This window comes from Aegilops tauschii, chromosome 6, assembly GCF_002575655.3.
Source record: "Aegilops tauschii subsp. strangulata cultivar AL8/78 chromosome 6, Aet v6.0, whole genome shotgun sequence".
NCBI classification, from domain to species: Eukaryota; Viridiplantae; Streptophyta; class Magnoliopsida; order Poales; family Poaceae; genus Aegilops; species Aegilops tauschii.
In genome coordinates, this window is record NC_053040.3 from 72,424,755 (window position 1) to 72,444,996 (window position 20,242).

Sequence of the window (20,242 nt, forward strand, 5' to 3'; positions counted from 1 at the left end):
AAAGCATTGGGTAGCCAAAATTTTGGTTGAGGTATTGGTTGCCCATGATTTGGCCGACATTGGCAAGAAAAATGAACTAGAGTTGGCTAGAGTCCATTGGCATGCCAAAAAAATGGCAACCATCCAAACAAAGACCAATCTTTGGGTCATGACCAAAATTTTGGTAAGGTGCACTTTGGCCACAATCCAAACACACCCCAACACCCGGCTCGTCGAGGATGCACGGGGCGCCGCGACGCGTCCGCGGAGTGGTGTAGCATGGCCAACTGCATCCTCTGGACCTGAGACCATGCCGGGTCGTCTTGCTTTTTCAATGACATGCGGGGATCACATGTGAGCAAAGGGCATCTCCAACGTTGCCACGACCGCAGCTGACTACCCTGGCACACCAAAACCCTCGTCCCTCGTGCCGTCGCGCGGTGCGTTCCCAGCCGGCGCCAGCTGCCCGCATTCATGCCGTCCGTTCGTATGTCGTCGTTAAGAGGCTCGGTGCCCGAGGAACCAACTCCGGCGACTTAATGACGCCCCCGGACGCTTGGCCTCACCGGAATGCGCTACTTAAAGCGGCAACGCCCAACTAACCTCCACACCATAGCGCATCGTCCTCCTACCTGGCACCACATCCGCCATGACCGCAAGTGCGAACGCTCTGTGGGAGAGCTTATCTTCGGGGATGAAGCTCGAGGTCGCCGCCCTCACTCAAGTCGCCTCTCGCAACGCAATAGCGGCGTAGCCGGACGCGGACGCGACCGCACAAGCGGTGGCCACGCTGGCGGCCGACGATGGAAGCACCATCAGCCACGCATCCTACTTGCCGCCGTCCAACGTCCGACTCCGCCAAGGTCGGGGACTCCTCCGAGGATGAGTAGGGCATGGGAGGCGGCAGGGCATGGTGTGCCAACTGGCCGGTTCGTATCCCGTGTTCTACTCTTCCTCGCCGGAGACCGCACCTTCACTTCACGGGTCTTGAACCCCGCCCCCGTACATAGAGATCGCAGATGGAGGACATCGGTCGACGCCGTAGAATAGGTTTAGGGTCGGGTTTCTTTTATTTTTCTGTCCTATAAAAGTTCGAAATGTAATGAAAATCTGCCGTGTTTGCATTAATCTCGGCCTGTGTATATGAACTTTCACAATAATATACATATTGTAGGAGTACTAGCAAGATGCCCGTGCGTTGCACGGAAGATCAAGATCTTGTGGGAGAAACGGATGAACGAGGGAAAGCCTTATCTGCAAATGTGGAGAGGAGTGCGGGTAAATTGTCATAGTTTCCTTCCTATCCGTTAGATATAGATCGGACGACCTATATTGCAGGATGACAGGCACACCATCATCACCAACTCTGCTTTTTATTGAACCGAGACAAATCTAACGTGCGAAGTAAAATAAACACATAGGGGTCTATACATACAGAAATTATCTTAGGCACTCCAATAGTACGTCCACTACACATTCACGCATTTCACATCTTTCTACATCTACGGGAACCTACGAAAGGGTTAACGTAAATTGCCTCTCTCTCCTCCCCTAATTTTCATGGTGGTGGGCCCCTCCCTCCCCCCAATCTACAATCAACAGCTCACACGTTTCACATTACGTTAATTACGTAACTGGGATTACGTAGGTGTAGCATTACTCGTCCTAAAAAACCCAACTAAGCCAACCTCCCAGCATATCGCGCGGGAAAAGACCCGGCCACGCCGTTTTAGTCGGGATTATCGGATTACTAGTAGTAGTATCGATGGATCGCGCGAAGCAACAAAAAAAATTTTTGAGGGGGCGAAGCACCTAGTTTAAAAGGAAAAAAGGCGGTACACTCATAGCACTCCTGTCGCGGTCGCATTGCACCCCACACACGTTCGGTCCTGCACACGGCTCACGCAAACGGAACGCGCTTCGGCTTGCCTCTTCACTGACACGTGGGACTGCACTTGGAGAAACCGACCATGCGCCAAACTCCCCCCGCCCACCGCTCGAAAATCCTCCCCCCCCCACACCCAAAAATTCCCCCCAAATCCGATTCAACCGCCCTTCGGCCAACTAGCCAATAATATTCCCCAAACCCCCCTCCCCCCTGTCCCCCTCCACTCCATTCGCTCCGCCAAAGCCGACCTCCCCGCCGCGCCGATACGTCGGCGCTGCGGTTCGGCGATCCTCTTGCTCCCACAGTACGCTCTCGTAGACTGCCGTCCTCTAGCCGCGCCGCCACCTCTGGCTACGTTCTTGTGGAGGCGCACGGCGGTCAGCGCCGCCACCGCTGGCGACGTTCGTGTGGAGACGCACGGCGGTCAGCTTCTCCCACGGTACGCGCATTCTAGACTGAGGCCCCGTTCATGTCGGTGTAGCGCTGAATGTTAGCTGATAGACGCTGTTAATCTCACTGTTTGCGGAAGTAGTTTACTGTCAATATGCTCTGCTTAAGAAGCTTCCTTGCCCTGTTCTGCACTCAATCTGCTTAGCTGAGATGGCATGCCAAGGCCGATTAGTTGCTAAAATATCCTGCCATATATTTATTGTGACGTAGATTGCCATGGTCTAGTAGCCAATCTGTTAGGTGAAATAGCTCTACACCATTTTATACTCAATCTTTGTTGCTGCGATGGCCTTCGATAGTTCGATGGCTGTCTGCTCGACCTCATTGACTGCTGAAACAGCCTGCCATAATTTGGCACTGAAACCTGTTTGCTGAATTAGCTTTACATATATTTCGTTACTTAGATCTGCTCGTCCAAATATCTTGCCATAGCTTTAGACATCGACCTAGGTATTTTTTCTGGACTTCATAAAAAAGCATATATGTTTTTCCTGTAATATCTAAAGAACTAATTTGTATGTCTAACAGATGGACAGGACTTGGATAACTTCTGCTCGAAGATTCTCCGCTGCATATGTCGAGGGGGTTGAAAACTTCATGAACTTTATCAGAGCTGAGTACGGTGGTCCGAAATCAGATGTGCTCTGCCCCGTGTAGCAGGTGTATGAATTCAGTTACAAGACCCCAGTCAACTGTGCAAAATCATCTACACTTGTATGGGATGTCGGTCACATATACTAGGTGGGTTCATCATGTTGAAGCTGTGAACGTCAATGTTATTGACTACGTGGAAGTAGCAGATCACCATCTTGATCTGCCTGATGCTCATGTGGAAGAGGAGGAGGAGGTGGTGGTGGCGGAGCCAGTGAGTTTGACCAACATTGAAACATTGCTACGAAATGCTCGTGCATTCCGTGAACTTTCACCTGCAGAAGAAAAACGGTGGGCCCGCATGTTGGAACAATGCAACGTTGCTGTCACCCCAGGAAATAAGCTGTCAGTATTCTCAGCTATGGTCACCTTTCTTCAGGTGAAGACATCTGAGCGGATGACCAACAAATCATTCGATGCGATGTTGGCTGATTTCCGCATATCTTTCCCAGATGCGTCTGAGCTGCCACACACCTACAGTAAAATGAAGAATTTCCTTCGTGCAGTTGGAATTGGATATGATATGATCCATGTTTGCAAGAATAATTGTGTTCTGTTCCGGAAGGATTATGCGAACTTAAGTGAATGCCCGAAATGCAAATAATCAAGATGGAAAGATGGCGATGCTGTGAAGAGGATTCCTCATAATGTTCTGAGACATTTTCCAATTACACCAAGATTGCAGAGGTTGTTTCATGATGCTGAAACAAGAGAGGATGTACTGTGGCATTCTAGGAACCAGGAGTACAGAGATCAGAATGTAATGAGCCATCCATCTCATGGTAGTGAGTGGAAAAGCTTCAATGATAAACACAAAGAGTTTGCTGCTGACCCGAGAAACATTAGAGTTGGCTTAGCTTCAGATGGATTTAACCCATTTGGCCACCAGAGCGCCACATATAGCATGTGGCCAGTGCTTGTTATCCCTTACAACATGCCTCCAAATGTCTGCACCAAAGAATCAAACTACATGATGGCCTTGCTCATCCCAGGTCCAAAAAGTCCTGGAAAGGATTTTGATTTGTTCATGGAGCCTCTTGTGGAGGAACTTCAACAGCTATGGAAGGGTGTTCTCACTCGAGACCTATATAGCAGCCCACCAGCTGATTTCTTTCTGCGTGCTGTTATAATTTGGTGCATCCATGATTACCCGGCTTTGGGCACTATGTCAGGGCGAACGACACATGGTTACAATGCATGTGTTCGCTGTGACAGGAATCCGCTGTCATACGCAATACTTAGCAAGATCTGTTACATTGGACACCGCCGTTTCCTTGCCAAGGACAAGCCGCATCCTAGAAAATACCGAAGACATGTGTTCAATGCAAAGCATGAAAACCGTGATGCGCCAAAGAGGCTCACCGCCGATGAGTTGCAAGTGGAATTAGAGAAGGTCCGGCATATTACACCAGGAAACCATCCTGGTAATGGTAGCGGGAAAAGGAAGCGTGGCAGGGTAGAAGAGAGATTATTGTTTACCCGCGGGTCCACTTTGTGGGACTTGGAGTATTGGAAAGATTTGGAGCTGCGGCATAATCTTGATGTGATGCACATCGAGAAAAATATATGTGGCAGCATTATCGACACCCTTCTTAATATTGAAGGCAAGACGAAAGATACCTTAAAATCTAGGATTGATTTGACACACCTGGGTATCAGAAAGGATTTGCAGGTGCAAGATGAAGGTAAACCACGGGATATGGCACCAACTGTGTACGTCTTGGACAAGGTAAAAAGAAAAGAATTCTGTGATGTCCTGTCACGTGTGAGATTCCCACATGGATTTGCTTCCAACCCTGAAAGGAGAGTCAGTGCAGATGGAAACAAGGTACAAGGGTTGAAAACTCATGACTGCCACGTCCTACTTCAAAGGGTTTTACCTGTTATCCTTAGAGGATTGGGCCGCCCTGACTTATACAGAGCAGTTGCAGAGTTGGGACAATTCTTCAGGGAACTCTGCAGTAGGAATATCAGGATAGATGCTTTGGAGCATCTTAGAGACAAGATACCAACTATCCTATGTGACCTTGAGAAGATATATCCTCCAGCCTTCTTTGATGTGATGGTGCATTTGGCTGTTCATCAACCTCATGAGGCACTACTTAGAGGTCCAGTACAGTATGGCTGGATGTACCCTATTGAAAGGCGGCTAGGCACTTTCAAGGGCTATGTTAGGAATAGAGCTAGACCCGAGGGTTCCATTGCAGAGGCCTACATTGCTACAGAAGCGTTGTCATTCTGCTCAAAATACATTGAAACAGCTGATCATCTTAGCAAAGAGGTGGGTGAAGACAATCCCGGGCTCAATGTTTTCAATTATTCTGTTCGAGTTACAGGGAAGAGTCGACAAGAGGACAAACCTAAATATTTGGACAAAATGGTTTGGTATGTGTTGGATAACTGTCCTGAGATACTACCTTATATCAAGTAAGTGCAGTACTGCAGCTTATACATCGTAATCTACTAAACTTGCAGCACATTCTTATATATTTAGATGTTTGACGCGATCACTATGTTGTGCAGCATCTACAAAGAGGAGTTACTGCCGCAAAATCCAAGAAACATTGACAAACTGGTTATGGCAGGATTTGAGAAATGGTTCAAGAACCATGTAAGCTTTTGAAGTGCACTGTCAGCTTTTTTAATATATTGAGTACATAAGATGATCAGCTTGTCTATTTTCTAACCATAGGTTAAGAAGATGCGGGAGGATGGGCAGGCAGTTGATGATGCCCTTTACTCACTAGCAATGGGTCCTGATACTCGGGTAAGACATTATGAATCTTGCGTTGTTGGAGATGTGCGCTACAACACCCTTGCACGAGATGAAGGCAGGAAGACACAAAACAGTGCCATCATGAGCACGGATACGTATGACAAAGAGACAACTGAAATGTATGCTAACATAACAGACATTGTTCAGTTGAAGTATATCTCCAGTTTCGAGGATCATCGGCGTGTGGTTCTGTTGTGCTGTCGTTGGTATAACCTGTTTTCCAGGATCGCAAAACCCAGAGCTGATGATTATTTCAAATCCATCAATGTCAAGGCGGCGTACCAGACCAACGAGCCTTTTATTTTGGCAAATCAAGCAACACAGATATTTTTCTTGGAAGACACATTTGCAGGTAGCGATGACTGGAGAGTATTGCAAAGGTTTGAGCAGAGGAATTCGTTTAATGAAGTTGCACAACAAGATGATGCTTAGACTGCTCCTGATGTACAAGATAACACAGATGTTCCTAATATCTTTGAGAACCATCACGTCAATGACGCCGGCGAAAAGATCTCCTGTCGTGCTGTGGACATACAACAGTTGATCAAGAAGAAGCCAACGTTCGAGGACGTTGAGGACGAAGAAGAAGATGACACCGTGGGGAATTACGATTCAGACTGATACACATGGCGAAGATGTTGACGCTGCTGCTGCGGATGATGATTACATAGCTTTTGTCGTATTTGCCTGTCAGAAGACGTTTTTTATCTACTATGTGAAATTGTGTTTCCTATGACAACTGAAACCTCATGAACATGTTGTTTAGTATTTTGCTGTGAGAACATCACTTGTTATGTATGTTGATTTGTGTTTGGTCATTGTATGACAACTAAAACATGATGACATTGTTGTTTAGTTGTACTCATATTTGGATGTGAAACTTGAATTTGATGACATAGTTTGCTATTGGACTGCAATTTGCTCGACGTCTTCGAATGAGAACAAAGCTGACCCTGACAGGGCCTCTCCTATTTATTTATATATATGAGCAAAAGTGGATACCCCCTGATTTCCGTTAATAGAAATCATTAGATGTTCACAACACTACGCCCAGCCTGCTACACAGGTTTCATTCATTACTAGTTTCAGCAAAGTGCTCATGTCGTAGCCACCGAATACATCACGAGTGCTACATACACTGCAAATAAAGAGACAATCATCCTACAGAGCACATCAATTTTGCTCATTATCTTCACAAGCTCTTTCATCTCCTCATTGCTGTCAAGGCCGTTCAGCAGCTGTTGCTTGGCCATGATCAGAGGAACTGCATCTTTAACCTTCTGCTCTGCGTCTTCCTCTTCTGCCGTTCCTTCAGTTACTTGTCCAACACCCCAACCTGCTGGTATTGGGATTCCTCGGCTAACCAAATAATCAGCGTAGTTGCATTCCCCCACATCAGCAACTTCCCAGAAATACAAATCACACGAATCTTCCCTTTTCTGCACGAATCAAATTGGAAGATCATCAACCAAACTATTAAAAAAAATCAACAACTGAAAGCAGCAGAACAACACTTAAACATATTATTACCCCATGATTCGGGCATTTTTAGAAGACTCGGCCAGGGTTGCGGATTGTGCTTGAGACGCGATGGATGACTCTGCGTGATTTGCAGCAGTGGCACCACACCAACGGCAGCGGGTTGCAATGAGCAATCGGCTGCGGTCCGCGTGCCGACGGGGGTGTGATGAGACCCACAGGCGATGGTACGGGTGGCGACTTGGCGCATATCTGGTTGTTGCCTGCTGAAGAGCAGGTGGACGAGCAGTCAGCGGACGTGGTTGCTGCGGCCAGAGCTTCTGATGCTAGGCAGAGTAAGTAGAGAAGAGGAGAAGCGAACGTTGGATATGTCAGTTTCATTACTTGCAGAGTAGCATAGCACCATATATAGTCATAGTCTAGGTTTGGATTCGAACCAGCTACAGGAGCACGTCTTTCTTTTTTCTAAAACTCGGCAACGTCTCATTACTGGTACACTAGCTTGTTCTGTACGCCTTCCCAAGTCTTTGATTTTCTTTCCCTTTTTTTGCGAGGAAGGAAGGAGGACAAAATTGTGAGTTCCTGGGACTCGAACCCAAGACCTCTCGGTTGAAAACCAAGGGTGCTAGTCACTTATGTGGCGAACGTTCCCTGTGAGGAGGACGGCAGACGAACGAATTTTCCTCGTAGTTTTCTGCCTATATATAAAAAAGTATGCTACTTGGTGTCCGCTTAGTCAACAAACGATTGTGCCAACCTTGACCGTTGGATTGACATTCAACGTCTGTCGCGTTTCTTCAGTCTCTTCTTCCTCGAGCCGCCAAAGCCAAACCAGCGCCGGCGGGACCGCCTGCTCCCGCCTCCCACGGCTGGCTGTGATCTTCCCCGGCTCCTGTTCGTTCCCGTCCGAGGCCTCACCATCGTCCTCCGCCTTGGTTCGCTCACCGCGGCGCCGCCCTCCGGTGTTGTCAACATGGTCAACAACCGAGAGGAATCAGGAGATGATTGTACATGGTGAGGATGACAGTAGGGACCCAGCAGCGCGCGCAGTAATTTTGTTTTTTCGGGACGGAGAAGGGTATCAACTGGATTGTGCGGGACCCGTGGCCCGTCTAGCCCAGGCTTTTATTTCATATGTTTAGCACATGACCAGCTCAGTTTGTTTTTTTCCTTTCTGAAAATGGCTAGCCAGCTATTTTGTTTTTTGCAGAATAACCAACGTAGGCCTACTTGCTTTTCTACGCCCAGCTGGGCCGGAAATCTTTCAAGACGAGGAGGGATTCATTTTGCCCAGAAAATGGGCTATAATTAATAAGAAATGGGCTATAAGTAATAATAAATGGGCTGTAAAATGAAAAAATACAGCAAACAGGCAATTAGTTCCAAAATACTGTTTTCTTTCGAATTTTGATATTTTAAATTTCATTGTTTTTGTGCGGGTAAAATTTCATTGAATTTAAATTAAGGTATATTTAGATTTAAAATTAAATTGAATCTGGCTAGAAATTTCGGGCTATATGCTGTTTGGGACAGATTTGGAGGCTGACTTGTGGGTCTACAGGGTTGACGTGTACTTTGGCTTTGTCAACTTAGTCCACAAACGATTCTAGCAGCAGTGACCGTTGGATGTTAATCCAACGGCCATGCTGCTTCTTCAATATCTGATCTTCTTGCTCCAGCCGCCCAAATCAGCTCCGGTGGCACTGCCTGCTCCCGCCTCCCGTGGCCGGTTGTGCTTCCGCACAGGCCGCACCGCCCCACCCTACTTCATTGCTGACCAGGCCATTCCTCTACTCACCCACACCTCCTGTTATTTTCCGGCGACGGCAGCCGGACCAGTAAACCCTCGTACTCCCCACCGCGTGGGCAACCATTGCCGAGTCTTCCCCGGCTTCGTGTCGTTCCCTTCCTAGGCCTCGCCGTCGTCCACCGCCATGGTGCTCTCGGCGCGGCCTGGTCAACGTGGTCAACGAACGACATCCATCGGCCGTGGATTGTACGCGCAAAATAATGATTCCTCCACCTGACAGCTGGGACCCACCGGAAGGGCCTCTGTATTTCGCGAAAAAAACGTTCCCCCCGCTAACATGTCGGACCCACCAGCTATATCTTCGCACGCAAGGAAGTGCCTCCTTATTACGCACAAAAAAAATGAATACCCCCCTTGCTAGCTGGGACCCACCATAGTGGGAGGATGACTTGTGGGCCAACTAAGTTGACGGGACGGAGGGCTTTGTCAACTTAATCAATATGAACGATTCTAGCTCCAGTGACCGTACAATGTCCATCCAACGACCGTAGTGCTTCTTCAACCTCTGGTCTTCTTGCTCCAGCGGCCCAAAGCAGCGCCGGTCGTGCCGCATGCTCCTGCCTCCCGTGGCCGGCTGTGCTGCCGCGGAGGCCTCACCGCCCCCTACTATTCCCACCGCTGGCCAGGCCCTGCGGCGACGGTAGCCTCACACCGTAGCCAAACCAGTGAACCCTCGTACTCCTCTCCGCGTGGGCTTCCACTGCCATGTCTTCCCCACCTCCGCGTCGTCCCCTTCCTAGGCCTCGCCGTCGTCCACCGCCGTGGTGCTCTCGGCGCGGCCTGGTCAATGTGGTCAAGGAATGACTTCCATCGAACGTGGACTGTACGTGGAGAGGCTGACAGTTGGGTCCACGGCCGCAGCAAGGAAGTGCCTCCTTATTACATGGAAAATAATGATTCCTCCACGTGACAGCTAGGACCCACCGGACGGGCCACTGTATTTCGCAGAAAAAATGTTTCCCCTGACTACTGGGACCCACCAGCTTCATCTTCGCATGCAAGGAAGTGCGTCCGGGCAAAAAAAACGATTCGCCCCCTGACTGCTGGGACCCACCAGCTACACCTTCGCACGCAAGGAAGTGCGTCCGGGCAAAAAAATTGATTCGCCCCCCTAACAGCTGGGACCCACTGGCTACATCTTCGCACGCAAGGAAGTGCGTCCGGGCAAAAAAAATGATTCGCCCCCCTGAATGCTGGGACCCACCAGCTACATCTTCGCAGGCAAGGAAGTGCCTGACAGTCGGGACCCACCTGGTCGAAGCGTACGTAGCGTTGTCATTCTGGTCGCGAACGTGTACGTACATACTGGTCAATGTAGAGGCGCGCATGTGTCGTAGTAGAGGCACGCACGTGTCGTAGTAGAGGTGCGCACGTAGCATGTACACGTACGTACAGCAGCCAGGGTGCAAGAAAGAAAATACGGCCACGTATGTGTACATATGGGCGGGGTCTCGAACGCCTACTCGCGCATACGTACGGCCAGGGCTCGTGTACATGGCTGGGTCGGAACGGAGAAACAGCGTCGTCGTCGTGTTCATGGGGAGGCAACGGAATGCGTCGTGTTCATAGGGAGGCAACGGAATGCGTCGTGTTCATGGGGAGGCAATGGAATGCGTCGTGTTCATCGGGAGGTAACGGAACGCGTGGGAGCCAACCGGCTGGGTCGGAACGGAATGCGTGGTCGTGTTCATCGGGAGGGCTTGGATGGAACAGGCGATGGAAACGAGGCCTGGCGTAACGCAAAACGGAGGAAACGGACCTCCTACCTTCGGAACGGGGTCCTGTTGATCGGGAGGGGTGTGGCGTACCGCAAAACGGAGGAAACGGACCTCCTACGGTCAAAACGGGGCTCCTGTTGATCGGGAGGGGTGTGGTGTACCGCAAAACGGACAAAACGGACCTCCTACGGTCGAAACAGGGGTCCTGTTGATCGGGAGGGGTGTGGTGTACCGCAAAACGGACGAAACGGACCTCCTACGGTCGAAACGGAGGTTCTGTTCATCGGGAGGGGTGTGGCGTACCGCAAAACGGGACTCCACGGGATACTTTTCATCTCCACCATCGACCTCCTCCAGCCTCCACGGGCTACCGTCGACCTCCTCCAGCCTCCACGGGCTCCTGTTCATCCAGCCTCCACCGCGCGCTACTCCACCGGCTACTGTTCAACCACCCCTCCACGGGCACCCCTCCACCGTCTGCTGTTCATCCAGCCCTCCACACCACGGCGTCCTATTCAACCACCCCTCCACGGGCACCCCTCCACCGTCTACTGTTCATCCAGCCCTCCACACCACGGGGTCCTGTTCATCCAGAGGCAACGCCACCGCTCACTGTTCATCCAACCCCCCCGGCAACGCTCACTGTTCATACAATCGATCGGCTTCAGTTAGCAGCAGTAGCGAAGGAATCGCTCGATCGGGTTCAGTTAATAGCCATCGGTCGATCGCTCGGGTCCAGTAACGCGTAGCCTACAGTGCAATCGCTCGGGTTCAGTTAGAGCCCAACGCCTCGCTCGGGTTCAGTTAGAGCCCAACGCCTCGCTCGGGTTCAGTTAGAGCCAACGCCTCGCACACATGCGCGTACGTGTACGAGAGAAACGTGCATCGCTCGGCCCCGACCTCCCACCGTAACCGGGAACTCCCCGAAATTTTCCTCCCATCGCTTCTACCATGATTTTTTCCGTCATGGACGGCCCAAAGAATATCATGCGGCTGCATCTCCGGCCCGCGCAGGACGAAAAGCCCATTTTCTGTCATGATTTTTTGTCATGGAAGTAGGAGCCCACCACATCTATGATGATACCGGGTTTTGTCACAATTATCATCATAGAAGTGTCATACGTATGACAGAAAAAAAATTCGTTCGGCCCAAAATGTCACGGATGTGTCTTTTTTTTGTAGTGTCGGCTTAAGGTCAGGAATAAAGTCAATACAAAACTCAATGACCTCCTCATTTTCATGGCCCTTGCAGATGCTTCCTTCTGGCCTAGCACGATTATGAACATATTTCTTTAAGACTCCCATGAACCTCTCAAAGGGGAACATATTGTGTAGAAATACAGGACCCAAAACGTTAATCTCTTCGCATAGGTGAACTAGGACGTGCGTCATGATGTTGAAGAAGGATAGTGGGAACACCAACTCGAAACTGACAAGACATTGCACCAAATCATTCTCTAACCTTGGTATGATTTCTGGATCGATTACCTTCTGAGAGATTGTATTGAGGAATGCACATAGCTTCACAATGGCTAATCGAACGTTATCCGGTAGAAGCCCCCTCAATGCAACCGGAAGCAGTTGCGTCATAATCACGTGGCAGTCATGAGACTTTAGGTTCTGGAACTTTTTCTCTGCCATGTTTATTATTCCCTTTATATTTGACGAGAAGCCAGACGGTACCTTAATACTGAGCAGGCATTCAAAGAAGATTTCCTTCTCTTCTTTGGTAAGAGCGTAGCTGGCATGACCCTGATGTATGCCATCTTTTCTATGCATACGTTGCTGGTCCTCCCGTGCCTCAGGTGTATCTTTTGTCTTCCATACACGCCCAAGAAGCCAAGCAGGGTCACGCAAACATTCTTCGTCACGTGCATCACGTCGATTGAGCGGACCTCTAGGTCTTTCCAATAGGGCAGGTCCCAAAATATAGATTTCTTCTTCCACATGGGTGCGCGTCCGTCAGCGTCATTCGGAACAGGTTGTCCGCCAGGACCCTTTCCAAAGACTACCTTCAAATCCTTGACCATATCATGTACATCAGCACTAGTAAGGTGGCGAGGCTTTGTCCGGTGATCCGCCTCACCTTTGAAATGCTTGCCTTTCTTTCTTACGGGAGTCCCAGGTACACATTCTTCCTACAATTGTCCAAATATATACTGTCGGTATCATCCAAACAGTGCGTGCATGCGTGGTATCCGTTGTTTGTCCGTCCTGAAAGGTTACTGAGAGCAGGCCAATCATTGATGGTCACGAATAGCAAGGCCTTTAGGTCAAATTCTTCCACCATGTGCTCATCCCACGCACGTACACCTGTTCCATTCCACAGCTGTAAGAGTTCTTCAACTAATGGCCTTAGGTACACATCAATGTCGTTGCCGGGTTGCATAGGGTTAATGCCATCTGCGCTTAGACCAAACCATACGTTCCTTGCATCATCTGCAAACTCCTTCCCGTACTTTCTTTCGATTTTTCTCCACTGCGACCCGTCAGCGGGTACTCTCAACTTTCCGTCTTTCTTACGGTCTTCTCTGTGCCATCTCATCGCCTTGGCATGCTCTTTGTTTTGGAACAAACGTTTCAACTGTGGTATTATAGGAGCATACCACATCACCTTGGCAGGAATCTTCTTCCTAGGGCGCTCGCCCTCGACATCACCAAGGTCATCGCGCCTGATCTTATAGCGCAATGCACCGCATACCGGGCAAGCGTTCAAATCCTCATGCTCACCGCGGTAGAGGATGCAGTCATTAGGGCATGCATGTATCTTCTGCACCACTAACCCTAGAGGGTAGACAGCCTTCTTTGCTTCGTACGTACTCTCGGGCAATTCGTTGTCCTTTGGAGGCATATTCTTTATCATTACCAGCAACTTTCCAACTCCCTTGTCAGATTCACCATTCTCTGCCTTCCATTGCAGCAAGTCCAGTGTGGTGCCCAACTTTTTCTTGTCAGCTTCGCAATTCGGGTACAACAATTTCTTGTGATCCTCCAACATGCGCTGCAACTTCTTCTTCTCCAAATCACTTGCGCAGTTTCTCTTTGCATCGGCAATGGCCCGACCTAGATCATCAGCGGGCTCATCTGATGCCTCTTCTTCAGCTTCTTCCCGCATTGCCGGCTCAGCTTCTTCCCCCATTGTTGTATCATCGTATTCAGGGAACCCATGGCCAGGATAGTTGTCGTCGTCCTCTTCTTCTTCATTGTCTTCCTTCATAACCCCTCTTTCTCCGTGCTTGGTCCAAACATTATAGTGGGGCATGAAACCGGACTTAAACAGGTGGACGTGAATGTTTCTTGACGTAGAGTAATTGTGATCATTCTTACAGAGTAAACATGGACAAGGCATAAAACCATCCGCCCGCTTGTTTGCCTCAGCCGCAAGCAGAAAATTTTGCACACCATTAATGAACTCGGGAGAGCATCGGTCATCGTACATCCATTGTCGGCTCATCTTCATTACACAAAACCGAAAAGACCAAATTAATACAAGTTCATACATAAAGTTCATACAAGACTTAAATGCAACAAACAAATAACTCTCCAACTAAAGAATTTAAATGCAACAACAAATGCGATCAAGATCGCAACTAAGGTAACAATTGATCCAATAGCATAATGATACCAAGCCTCACTATCAATGGCATATTTTCTAATCTTTCTAATCTTCAAGCGCATTTTCTCCATCTTGATCTTGTGATCATCGACGACATCGGCAACATACAACTCCAATTCCATCTCCCCCCCTCAATTCTTTTCAATTTTTCTTTCAAATACTCGTTTTCTCTTTCAACTAAATTTAACCTCTCGACAATAAGGTCGGTTGGAATTTCCAGTTCACAAACCTCCTAGACAAAAATATCTATGTCAACTTGATGGGCATAATTTGTCATAAACACGAAATGCAACAACTAGTTTTAAAAGAGAATATACCACATCCGAATCATAACAAGGACGAGGGCCGACGGGGACGGATATCAAAACCATGGCACTATGTATAACAAACAACATACGGGTAAGATAATTATACGAGTAAGTATATATCCAAATCACACAAACTTCAATTTGGTAATGTAAAACATTCATGAACAAGAGGCTCACCACAAGGTGGTGCCGGCGACGGAACGATGCGGGCGATCGACTGTGGTTACGACGGAGATTTAGAAGGCACTAAGTAAACCACACCTACATATGCAAACTAATTGTTATTTTTGACCTCAAATTGCATATAAATCAAATACTAGCACATATATTTCCTCCCAAATTACTAAACTCATAAATTGATCACTATACAAAGCATTGCAAGAGCTAATGTAGCAATGAGAGATGAAAGGACAAAGTTGCTAACCTTTGTGATCATTTGAATGGATGGGGGCCTTCAAATCTTGACAAATTTTGGGCAAAATGTGTGATGAGCTCGAGAGGAAGAGGGGAAGAACAGAGAGGAGAGGGGAAAGGGGAAGAACAGAGCGAGCTCGAGTGGACGAAGGGTTTATGTAGGACGACCTTTAGCACCGGTTCGTGCCACGAACCGGTACTAAAGGTGCTGAAGGGGCCCCGGACTGACAACATCCTTCCACCACTCACTTTAGTACCGGTCCATGGCACGAACCGGTGCTAAAGGTCGGCCACGAACCAGTACTTATGAAAGCGGCCGGCTAGCCGTTGGAACCGGCACTAATGCACACATTAGTGACGGATCAAAAGCAAACCGGCACTAATATGCTTGACATTTGACCATTTTTATACTAGTGTACTTTATTCATGGACATGCGCAAGTGATAAGCTTTGACGGACAAATGGCCACTCTTAGTATAATTCCATGCAACGTAATCATCCATACTAGGGCCACCTATGGCAATTTGCTTAGAGCATCTCCAGCCGTTGGCCCCCCAGGAGGCGCTAAAAATCGTCCCCTGGGGGCGCACCGGCGCAAAACACGCGCTGGGGGCGTGATGCCGCCCAGTCGCGGTGCCCACGAATTTTTTTTAAATTAAAGTGCCGCACAAACATGGCGCAAATTCAACCATTTTCGGCGAGTTCATACATATTTCGGCGAGTTCAAACCAAATTCAACCAAACACGGCACAAACACGCCAATATTTTACAAAAAAGAAAAAAACACACTACTAGGCCCGCCCGCCGTCTCCCTCGCCTCGCCGCTCCTCGCCGCCCGCCGCCCGTGCAGTTCTACATGCCGAGGAGGCTGTAGAACCGCGTGTAGTCGCCGCCGTCGTCGTCGTCGTCGCCTCCGCCGCGGCCGCCATCCCTGCTGCAACCCTCCCCCGGTTGGCGCGGCGGGTTGGACGGTCTGGCGGCGTCATCGTCGTCGTCGCTGTCGAGGATCACGACGCCGTGCTCGTCCTCGCTGTAGGGGAACGCAGCAGAAAACAAAAATTTTCCGACCTACGCACCAGCCCAGGACCACTATGGAGACTGCATACATGGTTTGATCTTTTTCGTTACCGACTCGTAGCGCAGCGGGAAGTAGAGTCGATGACGATCGGCGGTGCAGATCCCCGCAGCTAGGATTTACAACCTCCCAACCGCGAGGATGTATACCCTCATCTGCTCCTCAGACAGCCCTCCAGGAGGCGGTCGAACAGCCCCCCGGACGGTGTCGCGGACAGCCCTTCGGGAGGACCTTCGAAACTCGGACGGTCACACGGACAGCCCTTCGGGAGGCACTCACGAACTAAGACCGAAACTACGATCTCTCTACAGAGTTGCACACATACGGTGTCATCTATCCGGCAGGGCTTCGCCGTCCAGAACTAGTTCCTGCCGGAACCCAGACAGCCTTACGGCTCTACGAAACTCTTTTCGTGGGAGGGAGAGAAGAAGCCAGATAATGCATGGCATGTGTATGAGAGCAAGGGATGAGTGTGGAGGGCTGCCCCTCCACCTCTATTTATAGGAAATCCCAAGGGGGTAGGGTAGTTTCACAAAAAACCCAAAATGCACATGAATGAAGTCCTTCCACAAGGACCTAGGAGTGAAACCAAGGAACAAGAGGGTCCCCAAGGGGGGATACCCCATGTGGCCGGCCACACCCCCATGAGGGGCCCAAAAAATGGCTCCTATCCATCCATGTCATCCCCAAGATCTTTTGGAGCAAAGCCTCAATAGGGGGCTTTCCATAAAGTAACCATAAAGCTGATTTTCACTATTCATGATAACATTTTTCAGCGTCCGATCGAACTGAAAATATTTATGTGGGCTAAGAACATTTCCAGTACCCACTAAAATGATTTTCAACGCGTTCCGAAACAATTCCGGTTTCAGTGATTTTCATCTGCGAAACGCATCTGAAGTGGCTCCGGCAGCTCCAGAACATTTCCGGTTTTTATCTCAGAAAATTCCAAAAAGCTTCCAGAATGATTCTGGCATCCTCCAAGAATTATCAGGCATGTGCCGAAACTAATTTGACTTAATGGTGTATCCCGAAACAACTTTTCGGTATCATCGAAACTTATCCGATGACCTCTCTCTGCGGTACGATTCCGCTGTCCGAAACTTTTCGGTGTCCGAAACTTTTTCGGTGATTTTCTCTCAGACTCCCTGTCTAGTATTCAGCAGATAGATGACCCTTAAGCGTGTGACTCTATAGGTTCGGTGAAGTATAGACATGACCCGGAACCCCTTCCGATCAATGATCAACATCGGAGCCGTGGACACCCATATTGACCCCTATACCCACACGAATAAATATTCGAGTGAACCTCCAGTTGCCGTGTGCTATTCCTGTTGCTTCGCGATATGTTACAAATACCCGAGGTGAGACATGTTGGCATTCCTGTGGATCAACAACTTGTCCACTATGCTAGCTACCTCGTTACCGGTATTGTTCTCTTTTCTCGTTATCGTGTTCCGGCATCCCCGTGATCAAATCACAAAGTGTCTGGCCAGACGATGATGGATACCGTAACACCGAGAGGGCCCAGAGATATCTCTCCATCGTCGGAGGAGCAAATCCCAATCTTGAGCTATCAAGTTACTTGACACACTTTTCCATGAACCCGTAAGCCGCCGTAATAGCCACCCATTTACGGATGACGTTTAACAAACCCCAAAGTTCATGAAGCAAGCATGAAGAAACTCGATACTCTCATGGTCTAAGGAATCATGCAAACGTTAACCATCTTTGTGTTATGTACCAATAAACTTGTGACGAATGAATCTCATAGCATAACATCATGCTGGGTCGATTCAACACAAATGTTCTCTTAACATTGTGCCCTCAAGGTTGCTGACATAGACATGCCCATGATCAGGAAAACATAACCATCATGCAACACTTGAGCTAGTCTTAGAGGCCAGACTAGGAATACATTTTACCGTTTATTATTCCACACGTGCATATGAGTCTTCCTTCGAGCCTCGTGGTTATTGCAGACTCGAGAACCATAGCAGTTATAGCATGGAACATAAACATATTTATGAACTCGGAGATAAATAATATCATTTATTATTGCCTCTAGGGCATATCTCCTACAGACTCCCACTTGCACTAGTGTCAATAATCTAGTTAATGCTAATGCACTTTACACCTGTGGCACACCGGTGTAAATATGCTTCGCTTGTGGTATAGCCTGATGTCCAACGGATCTGACGACTTCAGTTCCGTGTGTATCTTTGCATGTCCTCGCATTTTCACGTTTTCACAAAATTCATATTTTGTGTGGACTTGGCTTTGTATGTATGTGAATCACAGGTCGAACCTGGATTCCTCAGACTAAGTTATGGAGCAACTACCTGCAGTAGTGTCCCATTGTCAAAAGCCATCTTGGAACTATACTAAGTTCATGAATGAACTATATGATTCAACATCTTCTTTGTCGCTTCTAAAGCGTCAACATACTTAGCCCTCGTTATAGAATTCGCCACAGTAACTAGTTTTAACAAATTCCAACTAACTGTGCCACCACATTGTGTGTTACACAAAACCCTTAACTTAAATCGAAAATCGCACGGTGAAAAGATGAAGACTATCGATGTAACATTTTACAACGAACTCTTCATGATCTCCGCTTGCAAGAAAACATATCATCAGTACTTACTCTAGTACTCAATGACATCTTTCACTGTTGTCCCACGATCAGTACTTTGATCACTTTAGTATCCATACTCACAACACCTTGGGAGTATCGGACATATCTGGTTGTTTTACATACCATGGAATACATGATTAATCCAAACACAAAAGTGTGTGGAATCTGCATCATGTATTTTACTCATCAGTGTTTTGGGACACCGAGTCTTGCAAAAACTCTTTCCATGTGACTTTGGCAAGAATCACTCCTTGGTGTTTTAAATGCTAAAAGGTTTTAACATCTTGTCAATATGTATTCATTGCTTCGCCCCATTAGGTAAATCTATCTCCATAGATCATCATGCCTAATATTGAGGCTATTTAGCCTAAGCACTTCATCGAAAAACTATTTTCAAATGAAGTCCTAATTCGTGTCAAGAAATTTATTTCCAATTACCAATGTGCCAAGCACACAAGGTTTTTAGAAATATTATTACGCTCCCACTTACTTTCTTGAATTACAAGCATCTTCGTTACCCATTGATGAAGTCAAAACCCCCTTTGACCATTTCATAAAAACATGAAGATTCCAACTCCATTTTGCTCTCTTCTGTCCATTGCTAGAACTCTGAAGTTTGCATACCTACTAGCATCCTCTGGATTGACAAATTACTTTGGACTGTATCATATACAAGTCCTAGCTTTCATTTCCATCAGATGGAAATCCTTTTATCATCCATGTTTCATATCTCATGATTGAAATATGTATTAATTGCTAGTTCAACCCAAACCGACTTTAAGCATCGCTACGATGAAAACAACCTCATCGTAGTCAACTCTTGAACTTGTTATTTCAACAAGTCGAGCTTTATGGATAAAACATTTTATCCGTATCAGTTTTAAGATCCATAAATATTTGTTAGACTCTAAGTCTTCCGAAAGGTGTATCAAGGTTTTAATCTTGAATCACTTATATGGAAACTAACTTGGGTTGTATTGGCATTTAGCCAATTCCGGAGTCAGGGCCCATCAACGCTTCCTTGTGTATCGTAGGTATAATGTTGTCTAACAACAATATCTCGTTTGCGCACCTGAGAGGTTTGCACGAGCCTTGCCTACGTGGTTCAGCTGCAAGTTCGACCGAAGTTCATACATTTTATTGTAGAGACTTCTGTATCAGTCGCAGTAGGAAACTCTGGAATTACTTCCAATGTAACATCCCAAAATTCTAAATTTTGGAATGTTATAATAAACAGATAGATTGGGTTGATTGTTTGATTGATTGACTGAAAGTGAGTGGAATTCGAAATCTTTTGAAAGTTAAATGAGAGGGAATAAAAGGACTTTCCCAAACTTTCATTTTTCTTTTATGATCTCCATGAATTCAAATTCTTTTCATCACAAAACCCTGGAGAGAAGATGACATGACTTCTTCCATTTATTTAAATGAAAAGGGGTG